At 41.0% G+C, this 16,867-nt stretch overlaps 1 pseudogene across 1 annotated transcript; it reads left to right on the forward strand.

The window, feature by feature from the left end:
• The first annotated feature begins 13,992 nt into the window (after positions 1-13,992).
• LOC308433800 lies at positions 13,993-16,635 on the forward strand (annotated as a pseudogene). The gene is made up of 3 exons: positions 13,993-14,115; positions 14,778-14,873; positions 15,784-16,635. The product of its transcript is annotated as an uncharacterized misc_RNA (transcript).
• The last annotated feature ends 232 nt before the right edge of the window (positions 16,636-16,867 follow it).

Here is a 16,867-nt window from a genome sequence, read left to right on the forward strand (position 1 = left end):
GACGAAAAACCAGAGTTTACTGGCTGACAGCCACAAGGTCTCATTACGAAGTCAGGAATACCCAATATCAGCAGCCTAAACCCCCTCATCCAATGAAATCAAGACTCACTGTGACCCACCAATGCGATACCACCACCCCATGTGGTTGCTGAAATCTGCCCTCAAAACTCTATTTAAAAAAAAAAAAAAAAAAAAAAAAAGTGTACTTCGAAACCTTGGAGTCGCCTCTGTCCCGATTGCAGGACATCTCCAGTGCACTGGAACCGCTAAACCTTGTCCTTATTACGTCATTCTAGGCCTCTGTTTCTCTGTGGGAATAGATAGCCGGGTCATTGGGCCACGCGGTTCAAAAAGCTCCACTGCAGACGAAACTACCTCCTCCTACACTCCACTACTGGGTGTGATCTTCAGATACAAGGAACACTGGAAGCCCTTTACTCTTGTTTCCGGGATTTCCTTCGCACGGACTTCTGGGAGATGTAGTCTGCACCACGGTGACCGCCAGGAGTCTTCCAGGAAATCCCATTCTAAAACTTCAGGTCTGTACTCGTGTCTCATCCTCAAAGTTGGGCGGAAATCGTGTGCGGCTGTACATTCCTGTTGTTTGTGACTCGGAGGTTGGTCCTGGGAGCCGTGTAGCCTGGGGCTCTGTGCGGAGAGCAAGGCTCCGTCTCAGCGGGAGCACATCAGGACTGTGTGGCAGTGCAGAAGTAGCTGCTTGGACTCACTTTGCTGAACTAGTGTCAGGTGAGGCAGAGATTTTTGGAATGAGGGGACGGGGCGTTTGGGACTGTGCCCTGAGTGAAGGTTCCCTTAGCACACCGTGTGCAGCCCGAGTCTGCCTGGGTGCTCTAGAGCAGCTTGGTAGTGGGGGAATAGATAACGGTGCAAGGGCCAGAATTGCGAATAATGGTGGTCAGTTGACCTTCTGCTCCTGTGGCAGTGCAGGAGCTCAGGGACCTGCACTGCTTAATACACATTTTCTATGTGAGGAAGGGAGACACAGGTGAAGACAGAACACGCCATAGAATGAGAAGAAGCCAGAAGACTAGAATACATTGACAGAGTTGGTGTGAGGCCAAGCAGAGCAATGCAGGAGAAGCTGCAAGCAGCCAGACTGCATCAGTCAGCCTGGAGAGGAGTTTGATCCACTACCGCTAGGTTAAACCCGCTAGCAAGAGTTCAGAAAGAACTAGAAAGGTCAGATTATTCAGCAGCAAGTCTCAGAGGCTGAAAATGTCCCAGGCCTGGAAAAGATTCTATGGAGGCCGGAAGCTTCCAGAACTAGGCCTCCATTAGCCTTGAGCCTCAGAGACAACAATTACATCAGGAGAATCAAAGTTACTTTTTACAGAAAAGGAAGCGATTGAGGAGGTGAGTTTATCATACTGAGAAAACCAATCCCAAGCTTACTCATGCAACTACTACAAAATTCCCCATTAATACACAAATGGTCCATATTTTTCACATTAATAAAAAGGAAAGGGCTGGAGAGATGACTCAGTGGTTAAGAGCACTGACTGCTCTTCCAAAGGTCCTGAATTCCCAGCAACCACATGGTGGCTCACAACCATCTGTAATGGGATCTGATGGCCTCTTCTGGTGTGTCTGAGAACAGCTATAGGGAGTGCACTTGAAAAAAAAACATCAATAAATAAATCTTAAAAAAAGAAAAGGAAAAACTGTGACTATTATTGTATGCCATCCTGGGACTTTATTGATTAAGATACAAAAAACAATTCTGACATTAGATACTTTTGAAATAATTAAAATAGCATCAATAATTATATTTTTTAAATATAGTTATATCCCCAATGGGTCTTGGTATTTATATTAGTATTAGTGATGTAAATTATATTTTAATAATGGTTCAATTAATTTATACTATGGATGGCTTTAATTAATTAAAGTTGTGACCTTATTCATTGGTCTTTATTTCAGGAAATGGTGTCTTTCTGGGATGTGGTCATTGATTTCTCTCCAGAGGAGTGGGAATGCCTGCAGCCTGCTCAGTGGACTCTGTACCGGGACGTGATGCTGGAGAATTACAGCCACCTTGTGTTCCTGGGTGAGCATGTAGGAAGTTTGTATTTCATCATCGACATGTAACTTCCTCACTTAGTATAATGACTCATGGGAGTATTCCAACAGTGAGGTTCATATCCTTCATTTGTAGAAAAGTTTGCTATAAAGCTAAGAAACATTTCGTTCTTTCTCCTCCTGTGTTTGGAATGTTTGTGTTGGAAGCTTGCCTCCTTCGTTCTTGTGGGACTGTTAGAAATGCATCTGCATCAGGCATGGATCACACTTGTTAATGAAATTGTTTCTCAGTTCAGTTTGAATGTTTTCTCTTTAAGGAGACTCAGACTGAGGATAGTGTCCGTTCCTTTCCGTATTGTACTGTATGTGTGAGAGTCCATCTAAGGAACTAACTGTCTAGAGTTATTTATTGTATCATCTCCTTATGGACACTGTACTGACAGGGACATGTCAGTTCCCAGGAGATGAACACTCAAACAGTCTCGTTCTCCTTCCTACAAACAGGTCTTGCTGTCTCTAAGCCATTCCTGGTGAGATATCTGGAGAAAGGACAAGGGCCTTGGGATATGAAGAGACAAGCAGGAGCCTCTGTGCACCCAGGTGTGTAGGAATTTGGGGACCAGGGGACATAGTTCATGTACAAAGATGGAACAAAGAGCCAGGCTTTCCCATGTGCCTTAGTGTGTATTATGAAAATCATTTTCAGGTTTATTCTTAATATTTCTCATACATTTAAGGTGTTTTAAGTCTGTTAAGATTTATATCTTGCAAAGAGTGACCTGTTGATGTATTTCAGGGAATTTGAGATTTTTCTTTTTTGAGTGTCTATTTTAATGTAATACTTAGAGAAATGCAACTGATTACTGGTCAGACTGTGAGTCATTTATTTGATGAGGTTAGGGCAGACTAATGCCAGGAAGATTATTGTACCAGAGTGAGCATGGCTTGGTTAATAAAATCAACACCACCATCCCATGACACAGGGCAGGCAGAAGCAGGGGGTTCAACAGTTTTAGGTCTGTTGATTAGGACAGATTGTCCTGGGGTGGCAGTTTGACAGGAGTCAGACAAACAGGAGTCACTTTGGTCAGTTCATTTCTCACTGATCTTACTGAAGAATGAAAACATTGAGACTTAGTGTTTAAGGTGCTGTATTGTGCCAATGTGCACAATCGTTTCACAGAGGCTATTTTATTTCTTCAACAAAGTTTTATGACCAGTTTATTACCAGGGCCAGACCATTAGACCTAGGAAGAGAAGGATGAGAGAACTCTTAAGTCCTTTACGTGTTCATTCATGGATACCCATCAAACCAGTTAAGTAACCAGTGATTGTGTGCCTCTTACATGGCTTCATTTTTAAAAGGAAAATATTTATATTTTATAAAAGGACTTCATTGTATTTGAATATATATACAGTCATCAATTTAAAAAGAAAAATCAGAAATTTTGTTCCTAAACCCAATGTTCCCACATACATCAGACCTAGTAAAGTCTCCTGTTTAGAGTCCATTCCTGGGTAGTCTCTGTGGTTATTCCTAGAGGAACTGTTATGGTTAGTATTACTGAGTCCACTGGGAGGAAGAGATCTCATGGTCCTTCCTCTAGGTCTCCTGTGTATATCTCCACCCCCTTCCCGGTCTGTAATGGGATCAAGGCTGAGGAGCTGGGGCAGTCGCTTCTGGAAGGTGACTCAGTCACAGTCCATGTCTCCTCCTCCTCAGGACATACTGCTTTGTTCCCTGCCTGTGGGGGTCACATGTGTCTCATGCACCTTAGTTGAAATGAGTGCCCACAGTTCAGCCTGCTGTGCTGACTGGCCCTGTGGCACAGTCTCTGTTGTATACTGTCTCTCACTCTGCTGAGGACTGCTCACAGAATCAGGATTGACCTCTTAGCTCAGGGATTAGCTTTGTTAGGAGCAGGAGAAATCAAAGCCAGGGGACAGGGCACAGCCATTTGGACTTGCATGTAGTTCCCCTATCATTTGGGTGGCAGGCATTGGTAGGAGGTTCCCCTGTACACAGTGTCCTCAGTGATCATCAGATCAAGAGACACTGAGTGCAGAGCACTTGCAAGGAGGGCTTCCATTGAGACTTGTAGACTGTGGGTGCAGAGTCTAAGAGCTCCCCAGCATGAGAGGATCCATCCCCTGTGTTGTGAAGCAGGAGGAGTAATCCATCTTCCATGCACATAAGGAGTAGGAGTTCCTGGTCTGGCGTACAGGACAGCCACAAACAAAGCAGCAGATGCTGGCAGGTCCTGTTCCCCTGCATCCTTATCTTGTGATGATGCTATTGTGCCACACTCTGTAGGTTTATGTCCCAGTGGACAGTGTACTAATAGTAACTGTGATCATCTATCCTGGATGTGTTCTACCATGCAAGTGTAGTGTAGTTCACACTGTCTTCACTCAAGCGTTTTTTAACTACAGAAGATTTTGAATAGTACTCCAAATTGAGCAAACTTTAAGATGACTGTAAATTTTTGTGAATCCCCTGTTTTAGGCTAAACTTTGACATGTACCGAGGGCTTGATAATGGTATTAGTCACTTAGTCTAATATTTTCTCTATGAATGAATTATATTTATATTTAGCAATAGTTTAAACACAGTCAGGATACACTGATTGTATTTAATCACACATTAAGTGAGTCATTATTACCAGTGATGGCTTAATTATATTGGTTGTGACATTTTAGTGAATCAGTGACTCTCATCAGATTAGGATTTAATAAATCAAAGTAATTATTTGTATTAAAAATTTTAGCCCCCAAAATTATAATTGCAAAGACTGGAAAGATGGGTCAGCAAATAAAATCACTGGCTTCTCTTCCAGAGGAAGGGCTCAGTTGCCTGAACACACATGGTAGCTCCAACTGTTTTTAGCTACAGTTTCAGGGGATTGACACTATCACACAGACTAATTTGCAGACACGTATGCAGGCAAAACACCACTACACATGAAATAGAAAGTAAATTAATAAAAATAATTACAGTGTCTGAAGTGAGAGTCTTTCTTCCCTAAGTAAACTTTAATACAAATACACACTGGAAGAACTGGACCTCACTTTCCTAATCCCTTCCTGGTGCATCTACATACAACATAGATCACTCCTCCAGATCCTCTGCGTTCCTTCTTTGCCTTCATCACAAAATACAGAAAAGACAACAGTATGGCTTGGCTTTTCAAGAGACACTTGTAAGAATAAAAAGGTATGCAGGTAATGATCATTTCTTGCCATGACACCATTTTCCATGTGGCCGAATCTTAAGAAAGTTAACAAAGACATAATAACTGGATAGACATCTTTAAGTGTGAAGTGTTTGTTAATATTAATAGAATTTTATAGGTTAGAAACGTAACGTTTGAGATTAAATCTTTCCCATAATGCCTGTATTACATAGTCAGACCTAATGTGACCTAGCCTCATGATTTTGTACTTTTTTCCCATTTTTCATTTATATAACTTGTATTATCTTAAATAGTTTAGTCCTTTTGTTAGAGATATAACCTTCAATAAGTATACTTTGGATCTTTATATAATGATTACCCTGACATCCACAGAGAAAATTTATATGTCAGCAAGAGGTTTAGGGATAGACTTGGAAGAGAGGTCACCTTTTGTAACAACACAGATGGGAAGAGAGCAGGGCAGTTCAGTTTCTAACTGACTGAAGAGTCAATTGAGAAATCTCACTCCCTAAGGCCCAGGCACCTGATCCTTTACATATACACCTTTGGGTTAAGCAAATTCAAATGAGACTTAAGTGTAACAAGTAAACTTAACATTTGATGTAACAAGATTTCCAACAGGGTATACTTGTTAGGCAATACTGACTTTCCTGTGGGCCCTTAGCTACAATGTGTAACAGTTACCCCAGGTTGCTGAGGTGGGTCTTGCAACCCAGTTTTAGTTTTTCTGGTCTCTGTACCCTGCTGTCTCTAGGAAACCTTGAAAGGCCATGCGGTTAACACTTCATGACACAGAACTAGCTGAGAGTAGGGACCGGAAAGCACAGTAAGGCTTCAGTGACCTTCCCTGGATCCTTTATTTTGAAGGAGTGCTAATCTTTGAGCAGCCAAGCTGTGACGCACTTCTCCTGTGATGAAGGTCATTGTTCAGCTTAGAGGACACTGTGCAACATCGGCTAAATAAAGGAAGGTTGCAAGCAAACTACACATCAAGGGTTATCTGACTAACTAACATGACCCGTCAACAAGGCACATCTTCTGAATCAATATGACCTATGCACAGACGGTCATTGTACCTTGAGAGTTTCCAGGAAGACTTGAAAACCCAGGATCTGTGGTGTAGATAGCAGGTAGAGTTACCATAATCACGAAGTTGATGGTTATAGCGTCTACCAGAATTTAGCTGTGATTGTGTTGTTGGGATCTAGAGACTTGAGCATTGTGTCTCTTCTGTCCGTCTCATCTTCTACCCATGCATCCCATTAGTTGTTCTTCTACTCAGTTTCCACCACAAGGGAAATGATAGCAGCCTCTACTGTGAAGAGTTCACCTCTTAGCTGTTCCCAAGTGCATGGTGTCTTTCCCCAGGCTGTCCTGTTGTCCTTCTGTCTGTCACAGGATCAGGGAGCCAGCCTGAGGCAGGACAGAGTCTGTGGGAGAAATCTGAGTCAGTTATGCTTGAGCTTGAAGTGGGTGGGGCACTGCGTATCTGGGGAACCAGGTGTTCAGTGAGCTAAAACAACCTATGACGATTTATAAGATCATTGTCTATGTTCAAACGGCATTGTTTCTCTGTGAGACTGAACCCAGTCATTACCTAAGCAAAACCTCTTTCAGTGTCTTCAGATGAGTAGACAACCTCCGCAGCTCAATAGATATTTTCCTCATATAAAGACCCCAGTGTTGAGGATGCTATCCTGATTCTGTGAGACAGGGATGTGTTGTCTGTTGTGGTTCAGTGTGCATGCTTTACACACATAAGTATCTGAGATACCATGGAAACTATATTTGAAGAACTCAAAGTTCTAGAGATGAGAGTTCAAGGGTATCTACACTTGGTGGAGCAGAAACAAAGGCTGACTTCAGTCATAAGGCCTGGGAGTCCCAAAAACTCACAAAATGCCTTATCTCAGAGGTTTGTGAACCCAATATAAAGGACCCAACCTTGCTTTTATCTCTAGTTTATGCATAAGCAGTGTAGGGAAAGGATTCTCCCCACAGAAATTCGGGATTCACCCCTTATCCACGGTACCTTGAACACTGGTTCTACCATCTGGCTCGTCCCCTGGGATGCACACGTCCCTGCTTCTGCCCGCTGTGCACCTGGTCTGGTGGCTGCTGCAGCGATCTATGCTTCCCTTCCATTTTCATGCCCTGTTCATTGCCTCTCTCCACTCAGTTCTCAATGGTTACTTAATGTGGTGTTTAAAAAACATTGATTTATGCTTTATATGTGAGTACTCTGTAGCCCTTCACACTTACCAGAACAGGGCGTCAGATCTCATCACAGGAGGCTGTGGACTGCAAGTTCTCTTGACCAAAGAGAGGTCAGTTCTCCTAACCCCTGAGCCATCTTTTAACCCTGGTTATTTAATTGTGTAAATTAATTAGTCTTAGATAAAGATAATTTTATTGCCAAGCCTGGTGCCCCATTTCATTAATCACAGCACTTACAAGGAAAAAGCAGATGGATCTCTGAGTTCAAGGTCAGCCTCATATACAAATGTCCTCATTTACAGGACAAACAGGGCCACAAAAAAAAAAAAAAAAAAAAAAAAAGTAATCCATAATTGAGATATCTATTCATGGACCCATATTGACACATGAAAACAAAGTACTGTCCCAAATGCTAAGGCTCTGTGATTTGGTCTTGATGGGAACAGTCTAACTGTTATGTAACATATCTTATGTGCCTTCCAAAGTAAAACTTTATACTTAGGATAAAATTCAATGTTCTGTTAATTTCACACTAGTGCAATTAACTTTTATTTTCTACTTTGCTACTTTATAATTTCATGGTTGTGTGGCCTTATAATATCTATACTGATCGAAAGGCTTATTTTTGGAAGTAAAATGCCCTTAGAACTTACTTAACAATTTAACTTTGAATAAGATACCATTATATCTGTGTTCTCTGTGATGGGCTCTTACATCAGAAAACATACACAGTTACCACCCAGTGTTTATGTAAATTTTGCTCAGTGCCTACAGCCATTGAAATATACTACATACTATTATTTATGCTTAAATATATATGAGTTAATGTCTTCATTTTAAAAATGATCCATAGAAGTATAAAGAATATTGCTTAACTTTTGTTCTTATCTCTACTTTGGCTCAACAGGAATAAAACCCAATGATCCCAAGTATTACAGTAAACCCATCAATTGTAAATCACTTTTTGGTCAATGCCTCCAAATTCGTACAGGAGAGAAACCCTACAAGTGTGAAGAGTGTGGGAAGGCCCTCAGTTCTCAAAAAGCACTTTCTATACACCAGAGACTTCACACTGGAGACAAACCCTACAAGTGTGAAGAGTGTCATAAGGCCTTCAGTACTCGCTCCTCACTTTTTATACACCAGAAAAACCACACTGATGAAAAACCCTATAGGTGTGAAGAATGTGGCAGATCATTTTATTATCCCTCAATGCTGAAGCAACATCAGAGAATTCATTCTGGAGAGAAACCCTACAAGTGTAAAGAATGTGAAAAAGCTTTTTATAACCCTTCTTCCCTTTATCATCATCTAAGAATTTTTTGTCCACAAAATTCCTACCAGAGTGACAAATGTGTCAGAAGATTTTCTGCTCCTCTACACCTTCAGAAACATGAAGAAATCCACACTGGAATGAAACCCTTCAAGTGTGGAGAATGTTTTAAAGCCTTTCGTTATCACTCAGACCTTAGGAAACACAATACAGTTCATACTGGAGAGAAACCTTACAAGTGTGAAGAGTGTGGCAGATGTTTTACCTCAGCTTCCTGCCTTAGAAGACATCAAACGTTTCACTCTGAATACAACCCCTACAAGTGTGAAGAGTGTGGCAAATGTCTTTCTTCATCTTCATGTCTTAGAAGACATCAAAAAACTCACTCTAAAGACTACTCCTACAAGTGTGAAGAGTGTGGCAAATTCTTTCACACACCTTTCTACCTTAGACGACATCAAATAATCCATTCTGAAGACAATCCTTATAAGTGTGAAGAATGTGACAAAAGGTTTTCTTGTTTATCCAGCCTTCAGGAACATAAAACAATTCACACTGGTGAGAAACCATACAAGTGTGAAACGTGTCACAAAACCTTTCGCCATCATTCATCCTTTAGGAAACACAAGCCAGTTCATACTGGAGAGAAACCTTAAAGTGTTAACAATGTGGCAGATGTTTTCCAGATAGTCCTGCCTTAGAAACATAAAGCAATTCACTCTGAAGAATATCCACGCAGGTGTGATGAATGTGGTAAAGCCTTTTTACTGTTTATCACTTTACTTGACGCATGAAAGTTCATGCTGGAGAGAAATCCTACAAAGATCTTAAAAACTTTATCTTTATTCAGCCCTTAAAAGACATCAAATAATTCCTACTGAATAAAACTCTGTGACTGCGTGGAGTGTGGTAACAATCTTTCTTAATCCTCAGACCTTATCCAACTCAAATCAATCCAGTGGGTAGATTATTAAGTGGATTAGTTAGGAATGTCAGAACAAACATCTTCCTTCACCAGCACAAATGCTAAGAATGTTACCAGAGAACAGCAGAGACTTTGCTGCAATCTCTCAACCAGGGCTTTCCATAGTGTGCCAGAATGTTGCAGGGATTGATGAGTTTCTTCTGAACCTATAGATATAAAATGAAACTGTTACCTTATCCTAATATGGGTCTCAGATCTGGGCCATGGTATATTTGCTGTTGTTTTTCTCAGTAGGTCAGACATTAGAGGTAATGATGTTTCTCCTGGGCATGTAAACAGCTCTATAAACTCACATTCCTCCCCTTTAGAAAAATGGGGTCCTGTGGTTCTAACCTAGACTGAATGCACACTAGTGTTTGTCTCTCCAGGAACATCTAACAGAACACACTCTCAGTCTTATTTAGTTCTAGAATGAAGGAACTTCACATCCTTTCATTGCAGAAGTGTTTCTCACCTTATTCAAACTGTCATGTCATAGAAACTTGGCAGTGAATTGAAACTTGGGCCCCGGCCACATGCACTCACTCAGTAGAAGAGACGTGTTTGACTAGTGGAATGTGGTGTCAGTCATGAAACATAGGTGCAGTTCTTACTTTATTACTAATGCTGATCCTACAAAGTATCTCAAGTGGGAGTTTACTAATTTGGGTAAAGTGTTCTATTGAAGTGAGTAAATGTCTCTAAGGTACCTACAATAATAGTTTTAGTCATACTAGGCACAAATGAGACTTATGTATGGAGTCGAGAGAGGATGCAGAGACCAATATATATCTCTCAGTCTCTAGTCTTCTGTATGAGCTATTGAGTGTGTCCTAAAGCACACAATACAAGTTTACAATAAACTTAGTGTATTTAATGTAACATAAAATTTTAAATTAGCTAAGTATATATTTTAAAATCTTGGTCTGAGAACTAGAGTACTGGAGATGAAGGTGTTAAATTGACAATAACCCAGATGTCAGGACATCCCCAGGGTCAGTAGTACCATTCCTCTAGGATGGGACAAATACCCTTTCTGAGTAAATTACATGCGAGCCGTATACAATAATATGCTAAGTGTCTAAGGGAAAAGGCTTTGTGAAAGGCTGGTGCTCTCTCTCTTTTGCTAAACCTTGTCTTACAATTGTGTCCCACTGAGGTAACTGGTTGCTTCAGGAAAAATGAGTCCAAGGGCCAGTCTCTGCACCTTCATAAAAGTCAAGGATTTGGGAAGAAGTCAAAGAAGTGGAGAATGGGGTGACAGAGGCCAGGTGAGGTCGTCCTCACGCTGTACTTAATATGCTCTGGCGCCTCTTCAGGGAAGTAAATCATATCTCCCATCTTCTGAAAAGGGAGTCCTCTGATCAGAGAGGATCTATATGTATACAAAGGATCCCTCCTGAAAATTGGCCTTTATGTTGTGGCTTTATAATAAGGAAGACTTGTAACTTTCTTCCATGAGTTATTTCATTTACTAGTTTCTGAAGTTCATTCATACCATCAGGTGGTACCAATTTAGAAGCTCCTGTCTTCTGGATAGTATTACAGTGGACGAACAATCTAGGTTTGCTACCATTGGCGTAAGGTGATAAGCAGTCTTACCCAGCCATGGACCCAGGGAGTAGAATATATGGCTGGGCAAGTTGATGTGCCAATGGAGCAAAAGTGACAACAAAGTTGTGGGAGTGACCAATTATTTTCTTGTTAAATTTTAAGCTTCTTCCTCTCACTGTAACTAACAAGGACGGATGGTAATCAGATGATTAACCTGTGATATGTCCAGGGGGAAAACCTCCTCCTGTTTCTCTTGCGTATGACCTGTAACTAACTGAACCCAAGCTCACACGTTTGTACCCAGAGATTCAGGCCCCTACCGCGCACCAGAAACTTGAATTGTGTGGTAGGTGGATAATCCAGAGACTCACAATTGGTCACAGTGTGGGGAACAATCTGCGGAGGGCACTGATGTATATGCAATACCGATATCATCGGACTAATGCAGAAAGTCAGGAATCTCTGAGGGAGAAGAGGCAGGAAGATGGTCAGAATCAGATACAGTGATGGCTACAGTGACACCACATTTGCTAAAAATGTCACGGCTATTTCAGTCATGTTCATGCTCTGTCTAATAGACTTGCACAACATGAGCACAAGCTGAAACCAGCTTTGCAACAAACATGTTGCCTTAGGGCCTCATAACGTCTCACCACAAGTGGAGGAGCTATGGCTCTTGCAGGAGACAGTCAAGCTGAGGGGGTTCCAGTCTCTAATGGATTGATCTCCACCCCTCCACAAAGAGGGAGCACTGAGTGGAATAAAGAAATTAAGAAGCTTGAGGAAAAGACATTGGAGGGTAAATTGTTATAAAGGGTAAAACGTTATTTGAAGTGAAGGAATGTGGAGTCTATTTGAATAAAGCACATTATACATGTATTAAATTCTCCAAGTATCATTTTAATCCCTGTTGCTTGGGACATATCCAAACTTGACCTATTTTGTCAGTGATTGTCCAACATGACTGTAATAAAGTTTTCAGAGTGGTGAGAAGTCTCCCAGAGGGACATAGATGCTGAGGACTAGGGCGTCATTCATGTGTGTACCATTGGGAAGAGGGGGTGGTTCCCCAGAGATGAGATGCAGCCACACTCACCGAGTGTCTTCCACTTGGCTTGGCGTGAGTACAAGGGAGGAAAAGTGACCAGTGGCTGCCCTGCCCCCCCTTCCCTTCCTTCTACCCTTGTTCATGATGGTGGTCACCGTACTTTGGTTTGCATCATTTTTAAAGTAAGCGAAGGAGTATTCCAGGCAAAGAAAATTGGTGGATTAAAAGTTAGAGACAACATATTACATACCTTTTGTAGTTGATTTCTCTAGAAACAAAGAGTTTATTAATATGTAAACATCAAGTGCACATTAGAGATTAGAAAGAGAGATGAATATAAGTTCCAGCTTAATTCTCCTTCATCAGTGGCAAAGGCGGGTGTGTAGATAGGCTGGATCTATTTTTCATAAATACCTGCAAAGAATTGATCAGCAAGTCTCCTTGAACAAATATTACGTTTCCTATTTGTCTTAGTTAGGGTGTTATTGCTACGAAGAGACACCAGGAACAAGACACTTCCTAGAAAGAAAATCTTTGGCTTGAGTTTTAGAGGTTTAGTCCATTCTCATTATGGCAGGACACAAGGCATGTTGGGAGTAGGCATTGGACAGTGAGGCAGTGTTGGGTAGAAACCCTCATTGCTCCCTCACTTATGAATGTGCCTGTGACTTGACCAACAACAATCTCCATTCCAAGGAAACATCCCATTGTGGAGGTGGGCCTCATCAACCCTAAGAAAGTAAGCGGGTGAATAGGCATGGGGAATTCAGAGTTCTTTACAAGACTCCCAGGAGTCTCACTGATGAAGCTGATCTACACAGCAAGGACTATGGGGGAGAGACCCCGTCATCACTACAGCATCCTCCAAGACTCACAGTGGTCTGCAGGCATCAACTTTCCTGAGCTCTTACCCAGCGTCCAGTCGAATGTCTGCCTTGGGTCATGTGTGTTCCTGTTCTAATCCCTCAAACCAATGCCTGTCTGCAACCCCAGTAATCAAGTGACTGATAAAGATTGAGACTCTGCTGAGTCTGTTATTAGAGCCTGATCTGAGGTGAGCATGCAGTTCTCTTCTCCACTGGAAAATCACAGAACTGAGGGTCTTATTCGTTGTGGTGAGACACCACATAAAGCAGTTTGATTTCCTGCTTGGGGTTGAAGAGCTGAAATGTCATTCCTCTGCAGGAAGCCTGGCAGCAAGCGGCAGGCATGGTCCTGAGCAGGAGGAGACAGCTCACACCTTGACCCAAGGGTGAGGCACATGCACATAACTGGAAATCACATGCTATTGGGTAACCTCAATGCCTACTCCATGTGACATTTGTCTTGTGACAAGGTCACACCTCCCAATTGTTCCCAAATATATCCCTACTGCTGGGGCCCAAGCATCAGTTGTATGAGGCTGTAGGGAGCCTGTCTCATTCTAAGACCTCAGAAGCTCCCAGTCCTGTTGCCCCCAAATGCTGGAGGTATGCAAGAATTATAGGAGTACATTCAAGAAGATAGTGTTTGAGATGACTATAGCAAAACTGAGATGATTCAAAGCTAATTTGTGCAATTATAACAAAATACTCCATTAATATGTAAATTGCTGAAATTGTCATGAATTAGTTAAGGAAAAGTAATGTATGTCTATTTTTGTAGGTAATTCTGGGACTTTACTCAATAAATTATGAAAAATGGATTCTTTTCATTTCAGGAAATGCTGTCCTTCTGGGATGTAGCCATTATTTCTCTCCAGAAGAGTGGGAATACCTGAAGCCTGCTCAGCAGATTCTGTACAGAAACGTGATGTTGGAGAATTATAGCCACCTTGTGTTCCTGGGTGAAGATTACATCTAGAAAGAATTTGTACCTTACCATCAACACATGGTTTGTTCAAAATGGGATTTGTGAGGGTATTTCTTTTCTTTTTTAATATTTATTTATTTATTTTATGTATGTGGTCACATTGTTTCTTGTCTTTAGACACCATCGTTTGTCACCAGAAGAGGGCCTCAGATCCTACTACAGATGTCGTGAGCCACCATGTGGTTGCTGGGAATTGAACTCAGGACCTCTGGAAGAGCAGTCAGTGCTCTAACCACTGAACCATCTCTACAGCCCCAGAGTATTTGCTTTACAACATCAAGTTTCATAGTATTTTTAAAACGTTAGTCAGGTTGTTGTACAGCTCAGAACCACTTCATTGTTTTTCTCCTGTGTGTTGAACTTTTCTTTCTGTGTTAAAAGCATATATGTTTCACTATTAGAAATTCTTGGAGCACACTTACTCATTAACACATTTAACAATTCAGTGTTAATTTTTTTCCTTAAATGAAACTCAGAATCTGAACACTGTACATTCCCATATGTATTCCGGTAATTCTGTGAGAAACCATTTGAAGGAAATAATTCTCTTTCCTTGTTAACACTTTATTTGAAGGGACATACCAATTCCCAGGGGATGAACTCTTAAACAATCTCATTTTATTTTCCTACAAAAAGGTCTTGCTGTTTCTAAGCCACAGCGGGTGACATCTTTGGAGCAAGGACAAGGGTCTACTGATGTAAAAAGACAAGCAATAAAAACATGCTACCCAGGTTGGTAGGAGGTGCAGTGATTCAACAGAAAGCTCAGCTTTCCCATCTCTCTTGAAACATAATTTTGATGTCAAGAAGTTCTTAGGTTTCTTCTTCTTGTGATGCCCTAGTCTGGTGTGTCTGAAGAAAGTGACAGTGTATTCACATATAACCACTGAAACTTTTAAAAAAGTCATTGTATTGCCAGGCCTGATGTCCCATTGCATTAACCTCAGAATTTGAGAGTTGGAGGCAGGTAGGTAGGTCTGTGAGTTCCAGGCCAGCCTTATATACATAGCAGTTTCCAAGACAGGCAGTGCTCCACAGGGAAACCACATTTTAAATAACCCATGCCAATCAACTAAACAGAAAGTAGTTACTTTAGGTATCTGTTCATCAACACATATGTTACATATGGCAAATTTTTGTTACTCATGGGTGACCATAACTATTGTCCCAAATCTATAGGCTATACCACTTAATCTTGGTATGGGCAGTCTACTTATTACACAATATATCTTTTTTCCTTACAAAATAAAAATTTTATGCTTGGTACAAAAATTCAATGTTTGCTCAATTTCACAATCACTATAAACTTTTAATTTTTTCAGGTTTCTCTATTTAATTACCTCACGGATGACTGGCCATACAATTTCTAAATGGACTTATTTCTGTTAGTGTGCGGCCCTTATAACTTAGCTCTTTAAATTTGAATAGCATGCCGTTATTTCTATGTTCTATTTGGTTGTGGTTTAAATAGGTTGCTTCCACCTACTGTATTTGTGAACTATGTATCTACAGGTATTGAAATATACTGCAAATTTTTAAGGGATTAATACATAAGAGTTAATGTCTTCATTTAAAAAATAAACTAAATAATTATAAAGAATATTGCTTAACTTTTGTTCATACTTCTCCTTTGGCTCAGCAGGAATAACACCCAATGATCCTAATCATTACAGCAAGGGAACTAATTGTAATTCACTTCATAATAAACGACCAAGAATTCGTACAGGAGAGAAGCCCTACAAGTGTGAAGAATGTGGGAAGCCCCTTAGCTCTCTCTTAACACTTTCTATACACCAGAGACTTCACACTGGAGACAAACCCTACAAGTGTGAAGAGTGTCATAAGGCCTTCAGTACTCGCTCCTCACTTTTTATACACCAGAAAAACCACACTGATGAAAAAAACTTCAAGTGTCAAGAATGTGGCAGATCATTTTATCATCCTTCAATGCTGAAGCAACATCTGAGAATTCATTCCAGAGTGAGACCCTACCAGTGTGAGGACTGTGGAAAAGCTTTTCAGGATCCTTCATTCCTTAAAACCCATCAAAGAATTCATTGTGAGAAGAAGTGCTTTACGTGTGAAGAATGTCACAAAGCCTTTCAATATCACTCACAGCTTAACAACCACAAGACAGTTCACACTGGAGAGAAACTTTACAAATGTGGAGAGTGTGGCAAATGCTTTCATGTCTTCTTCCCTTACTAAACACCAAAGAATCCATTCTGAAGACAGCCTCTACCTGTGTGAAGCATGTGGCAGATATTTTGGCTCATTTTCACTCCTTAGAAGACATCAAACCATCCATAACAAAACTATTCCTTACAGCTGCGAAGACTGTGGCAGATCTTTTCCGAATATTTTCAAACTCAGACGACATCAACTGTTCCATTCTAAATATAATCCCTACAAGTGTGAAAAATGTGACAAGAAGTTTACCCATTCTGCAAATCTGAGGAAACATAAAAGACTTCATACTGGAGAGAGACCATAATAGTGTGAAGAATGTCACCAAGTCTTTAAGTATAGGTCATCCCTTTGCAGACAGGAGGACATTCATACAAGAGAGATCCTAACTGTAATGAAAACTGGTGGATGTGGTTTGATGGTTTGCATTTGCTTGGCCCAGGGAGTGTCACTGGTAGGGCATGTAGCCAGGTTGGAGTAGGTGTGTCACGGTGGGTGTGGCTTTAAGACCCTTGTCCTAGTTGCCTGGAAGCCAGTCT

This window comes from Micromys minutus (assembly GCF_963924665.1).
Source record: "Micromys minutus genome assembly, chromosome: 20".
Lineage (NCBI taxonomy): Eukaryota > Metazoa > Chordata > Mammalia > Rodentia > Muridae > Micromys > Micromys minutus.